General features: G+C 38.4%; 1 long non-coding RNA gene across 1 annotated transcript; it reads right to left on the reverse strand.

Annotated features, from left to right (window-relative positions):
- Positions 1–6,178: 6,178 nt before the first annotated feature.
- On the reverse strand, positions 6,179–6,634 carry LOC114137064 (uncharacterized). The gene is made up of 2 exons (XR_003593936.1): positions 6,437–6,634; positions 6,179–6,325 (listed from the first exon to the last, which is right to left on the reverse strand). It is a non-coding gene; the product is annotated as an uncharacterized LOC114137064 (long non-coding RNA).
- Positions 6,635–6,989: the final 355 nt, after the last annotated feature.

Raw genomic sequence — 6,989 nt, forward strand, 5'->3', positions numbered from 1 at the left:
TTTGAGGAGGGATGGATTCACTGCAAGTGATTCATCTGTACTATGCAGTGAGCATTTCAAAACGGAGGATTTTGACAAAACAGGTCAGATTGTCAGACTGAGAGCTGATGTGATACCATCAATTTTCAGCTTCCCAGTTCACCTTCAAAGAGTAGGTGCATTATTAAAAGTTCATTAGCATTCATAAATGTGCATAATGTTAGCCTTAAGGGATATATGTGTGTTTATGTACAGGTAGTATATACTGTGAAGTCCATATTCATAAGGTTTTTACATTTAAGGTTGAAAACTACAGAACTACAATAACCTCCACAAAAGCCCAAAGTAGTGAGTATGTGGCCTCTCAAGATGACCCAGAAACTTGTAGTTCAGACCTGCAACCTCAGTCTAATGATGTGAGTATTTTTTCTATTGTAAATATCATATCATAATGGTCAAGATCATATTAAAATCTAAATTATTTTCTAACCCTCATGTTGAATGTTGTCACAAATAAAACAAATAAAACCAACATAGTTGAAGACACACACAGTGCTGCTGTCGTCTGAAAGAAAGTGTGCCATAGTGATGTCTAAGTGATGGGTGATGTCCATCTCTCTGTCTTTAGGATCATTGCTATGCTTTGCCAGCTTCTCTTACCGCTGTCACTGCAAAACATAAGATAGCGTTGGCAAGAGTGGAATATCTGGAGCGGGACAAGAAAAACACCATGGCCAGAGAGAAGAGGGCAAAGACCACAGCAAAGTCACTTTTGGGGGAATTGAGTGAAAAAAATCTCATTACTGAAGAACTCAAAGAACGGCTTGAATTCTACTCTGGTAATTCAAAATTAATTCCTCAAAATTTGTGTACATTTTCTTGTATGTTTATTTTTCCTCCTGAGCTACATCAGAAGAAGAGTTTATATTTTTTCCTCTTAAATTGTCAGATCTACAACTAGAGTTTATGGAGAAAAAGGGCCATGAATACTCCAACGAATATAGAGAGTTTGCCCTCACACTTCATCTCCATGGCCCAAAGGCATACAAATACCTTAGAGAGAAGCGAAGATTTCCCCTCCCACATCCGCACACATTACAAAGGTAGCCTTAATATTCCCCAAATTTTTTTTTAATTTTATTTAACCTTTTAATATTGCAAACATGTTAAATATTGATGCTCCTCCTACTTTTTACAGGTGGTTGTGTTCAGTAGATGACAGGCCTGGCTTGAACAAGATGATGCTGGACATGCTGGAGAGAAAATGCCAGGAAGACCATGCTAAATATGGATTTGTTGCACTCATTTTGGATGCAATGGCAATCAGAAAACATGTGCAATATAATCTACATACACAGTCACTGTCTGGCTTCGTGGACCTGGGGGATGGAAACAATGATACTGAGGTTGCTACTGAGGCTCTTATGTTTATGGTGGTTGGCCTCCAAGGGCATTGGAAGGCTCCCATTGCGTACTACCTGACGGCGTCTCTGTCACCAGACACACAAAAGGTACTTGTCAGTCATGCTTTAGAGGAGCTGCATGCTCGAGGAATTTGGGTGCTATGTATAACAATGGATGGGCATGCTACCAACATCAGCATGTGTAACCAACTTGGGTGTGAACTGAAGGGAAACCCACAAGAACCCCTGAAAACCAATTTCCCACATCCAGTTACTGGAGAGAAAGTATTTGTAATGATGGATCCATGCCACATGCTGAAGTTGACACGTAATATGTTGCAGGTAATTGATGATTGTGGTATACCTAATCCTGCAAGTTATGTATTTGTCTGTTCATGTCCATAGATTTGATTGGATTTAGTGGTCAACATTTAGCTGCTTATACTTATTTAAGTTGTGACTCATTCTTACTCTGCAGGCATATAGCCCAATAGCAACAACCACTGGACACATCAACTGGAGGTACATAAATCATCTCAATGATGTGCAGAAACAACATGGACTACATGCTGCCAATAAAATTTCGGACAAGCATGTGTACTTTGAGAACCACAAGATGAGAGTGTCCCTGGCTGCACAAACACTGAGTCGCTCCGTGTCAGTGGCCCTCCGCACTATGAGAGATCTTGGGTACTCTCTGTTTAAAGATTGTGAGGCCACAGCAGCATTTATTGAGATAATGCAATTTGTTAATACGGAATGAAAGTACATATTTTATTAATCTATTATAAAATGAATTAACATTCTGGTAAAATAAGACTGTGCTGTTACTTATAAAATTATTCTCTGTATATTTAGAACAGAATTCAGTGAATGCAAAGTATTGAATTCACCTATCGGATAACTAACGAAACCCTGCAAGTTTGGCATTTCAAATAATGATTTAGATGTCGCAATTTCTTACAGATGATTGACAGGATGTTTGATACAATGAATGCACGCAATCCTCTTGCTAAAGGATTCAAAGCTCCCATGGGATCTTGGAATTGGATGGAAAGAAAAGCATTTTTGTCAAGAGCCCGGGAGTACTTGCTCACTTTGTTGACGAAAGATGGAACACCCCTTCACCGATCTAAGAGGTTTATTAAAATAGTGCATGAGAAGTTCCTGATTTCTGTTCTGTTATCCATCAAGTTCTTAAGATGGACTGTTCTCTGCATCAAGTTCATAAGATGTTACTGTTAAAATGTTTTGCATTTTGTCACACAGTCTGTTTTGTTTGTCTTAATTATCTTGTCTTCAGTGTATTTCAGATCCCCGATGCTTCTTGGTATGTATTACACATATTTTGTGCAGAAATCATATTTTATGTACATTATGTTGCTATGATTGTGTATGTATGTGATTGTGTGTTTGGTGATGGTCAGAGTGAATGTCAGTGCAGAATGGCAGTACCGCTTCTATCAAACTGACCCAAGCTGGGCTGTGGCTCCAAACCACCAAGAATGAGAAATGAATAAAAAAGATATATGTTAAGTGTCTTAGAGTGTCGAGAAAAGAACTGTACAAAAATGATTTTATTTTACATTTTAAACAATGTTCTCTTGTTTAAATTTTTTAAGATCTGCAGTTTTGTTTCTGTTGGAATCGTCTTTTCTTCAGTGTGTTACAGGTCCCTAATGCTTTTAAATGGTAAGTACATTATTTAAAAAATTAACTATAGGTAAGTGTGAAAAAGGTATGTATTGTATGTGTTCTGGTTCAAGTTCATATTGGTGGTTTCTGAAAGTACCGTTTGAAGCAGCATCATTATGCTTTTCTGTGGTGCTTTTTTGAGGTGTCTTGTTTAGCCATGTTCAGAGCAATAAAACATTTTTCTTTTGCAGGTACCTCTCTGTCATTGGATTTGTCATCAACATTGACACGTTACTGCTGATGATTCCTGAACTGCTCCAAGTGCAGCGGTATGTCCTCACATACAGGTTCAGCCAAGATCACTTGGAGCTCCTGTTTAATTCCATCAGAGCGTCAGGTACTGTTGATGTCCTTTCAGTTAGAATAACTTCATAAAATATACTTCATGAATGTGTTCATATGTTATGTCGTATGATTAACACATGTATTGTATCCCTGTATTCCATTCAAGGTGGCTGGAATAACAACCCATCAGCATGCCAGTTCCAGGCCATCTTCCGCCGGCTGATGGTTCGGTGTGGGGTTACACCCAGTGAGACTGGCAATGTGGCAGCACAAGACAACACTGTGTCCCTGTCTGCTGTTGAAATGTCCTCTCCTGAATCTAATGAAGAGCATCCCTGTCCTTTTGCTAGGATTTCAGCCATTCTGGACGACCACAGCTATCTTCCGACCAAGTTTGGTGGTCTGGTAGAAAATGCCTTGGTTTACATATCTGGATTTGTTGTGAGGCAGATTCTGCGTAAACTAACCTGTGACCCATGTCGAGTCAGTTTGATTCAAGATGCCACACCGTCTTCATTTGATGAGAACTACCATCTTCTGACTTTGAAAAATAATGGCGGGTTAGTGATTCCCTCACAAGGCGTAGTGAAGGTGGTGAGAGCTGCAGAGAGGGTGATTCGTGGTGCTTCACCAAACCATCCTCCTAAGCTGTCCGCCGTCACATACATAGTCCGTGAAGACATTGGAACAGAAGATGTTTTCCAGCTTGGGGAACACACTCAGGAGACACAATTTGGCATTGACAATCACCATTCTGACTTGCTGTCATTGGTTGTGTCTGTGTTTCTGAAGATAAGGATGCACCACATTGCAAAAGTCACATGTCTTGGTTTGCAGAAAGGCAACACCAGAAAAAAGCTCTGCAAAACTGTCCTATTTCAAGGCTATTAGATTGTGTAAAAATGTAATGAATATGTAAATACTGTCACAACAGATAAGTATGCATGTGTGTATGTGTGTATATATGAGATTATCGGAATATATACATAATGTGTGTGAATAAATTGCATCTTTGGTTGTATCTTGCAAAACATGTCATACTTTAAAACATTGTATTCCACCAAAATTATTTAAATATGCTAAACTATACGTTCCTATACATGCAATTTTAATAGCTGTATGCCTAAAATTTAATTATGTGACAATGTGATTACTGTTCAGCGTGTTATGATCTATTAAATGCGCTGATCCTTTATTGTGCCTGCCAAATATATAAGGCTGAGTGGAGTGGTATACCGCTCCAAGATGGCCGCCCTAAATCTCGTCAGCTCCAATAGGCGAGAGCGGCCCATGAGGCGTCTATCCATATATTATGTCTATGATTATCACAGGGAGAAAGTCACTGAAAACTATTTTCTAAGGTATTTTTTAAATTAAGTCAAACTCAGAGTCTTACCTTGGAGAAGGTTACACAACACACACATACATTTTACTCACTAATATAATATCACTTTCATGTGTCAAATAGATAAAAAAAACTAACATTTTTTAACCTAGAAAAAATAAGAAACATATATATTTTCTTAGAATGGAGTCGTTGTCTCTGAGTTACTTTTTAAATTAATAGTTATATTTAAAATAAATCTTCAAATAAAACATTTGAAAATGTTTTGTCTTGTTAAAGCTAAAATATGTAATTTTCAAACTTTCTGTTTTAACATGTTAAAGAATAAATGACCTGGGGTCTCATTTATAAATGTTGATATGAACAAAACACAGCCTGAAACTGGTGTATGTCACTTTCCACGCAAAGGTTCTTTAACAAACAAAACTGATGGGACAGTGAGAAAGGTGAGAAGTGACTGATGCAAATGTTGACCCATAGGTACACTGGTTCTAGAGCCAGAGGAAACTGGTGACACAGATGGTAAAGTGGAGAATTGAAGCCACACTAAACATTTTACTTCACTCATCTCAAACTTTAATCGACATCATCATATGCATTGGAAACAGTGGTGTTGTTTATGCTTCCGCTGGAGAGTCAAAACTGCACATAATGAACTTTCAAATTAAAAAAGCCCTATTAGCCAACTTAAATCGTAAATCAAAAAAACTGCACATTTCAAAGTTTTCTTACATTCTCCTTCTCAGATGATCACTAGGGTTACGTACCACACAGATTAACACATTAGATGTGTTAATCACATTAATCACATAGATGTGAGACAGTCAGACTGATTGCTGTAAACATTTAAATACTTTGGTGACACTTGTGTGTATTAAAGCACTATGGCAGGGGTGTCAAACTCAATTTCACCAAGGGCCACTTCAGCATATTGGCCACCCTCAATGGGCCACATTGACGGTATAAATCAGGAATGCCCAAGTGCAGTCCTCCAGACTGCAACTTTTAGATGCGTCCCTGCTAAAACATACCGCAGACAAAAAGTTGACTTCCCTCATTAGCAGCAACTCAGTTCTGTAGAGGCCTATGAATGAGTCAATGATCCAGGTGTGTTAGAGAAGGAACGCATCTAAAGTTGCAGAGTGATGGGTCTGGAAAACTAGACTTGGGCAACCTTAGCATAAATGCATGAAAATACAATGTTAAAAATAAATTAAACAACACCTCATATTGTTAAATAACTGATTTTATGTATTCAAGTTTTAAATATTACATTTGAGTTTGCATGGATGTAAAATTACTGCTCAGTTTAAAAATATGCTCAGTATTTTTAAACTGCTCAGCTAAACTTCGCTCTTTAGCTTGTTAGCTTGTCGATGTTTCAGTTTTACTCGCTGGGAAAATTATTCTTTGTCTGCTTTAAAGATAAGCAGACAAAGAATAAAAACAAGTTTTGATATTAACTCTCAACTTCATTCACAAAACTGTTTCGTTATTTATTACACAACGAACATGTATTTCACATAAGAACCAAACAATGAGGTGATGTTGCCTGTCCTTGAACACAAAGCTGATCCTCTTCACCCTGTTACCAACTCACACACATCCTCATTGTGTTCTGTAAATAAACACAAAACACAAGCAAAATCAATAAACTATATGCATATTCCAGTATACTGAGTTTTGGTTTTACATTCATTCTATTTAAATTTAGTTTGTTCGTGCTTACCAATGTTTTCTGGCCGGATGTCTGGCACCGTTTTCCCCTGGTCAGTTCGTCAATGTCTGGTTTTAGTTCTTGTGCTGAGGAAATCCGCAAAATGGCGTGTAGGTTTTCGTCAGTAATGCGCGATCTGTGCTTGGTCTTGTTTAAATTCATTATTGAAAACATCTGTTCGCACAGATAGGTGCTTCCAAACATGGACAAAACACAAGCTGCATGGAGTCGAAGCTGTGGCATCAAATCAGGGGGCAGTAGACGGTAAAAGTCCTCGATTGAAACATCACTGGACTTCGCTCTTTAGCTTGTCGATGTTTCAGTTTTATTCGCTGGGAAAATTAATAATCAGCTTGAGGTGACTCTGCTGCACTCTAGTGGCGAGAAGCCGTAATGTTGGCTGGTAACAATCGGGAAGGCATTATGGGAGATGTAGTTTGTAGTCAATTCGTGCTCAAAACCTATTTTAAGTCAATCAATGGAGTTGTAAAACGGTGGTGGGGGGAGAGGGCCACACAAAATGACGTAGCGGGCCACATGTGGCCCTCGGGCCTTGAGTTTGACA

This window comes from Xiphophorus couchianus, chromosome 21 (genome assembly GCF_001444195.1).
Source record: "Xiphophorus couchianus chromosome 21, X_couchianus-1.0, whole genome shotgun sequence".
Lineage (NCBI taxonomy): Eukaryota > Metazoa > Chordata > Actinopteri > Cyprinodontiformes > Poeciliidae > Xiphophorus > Xiphophorus couchianus.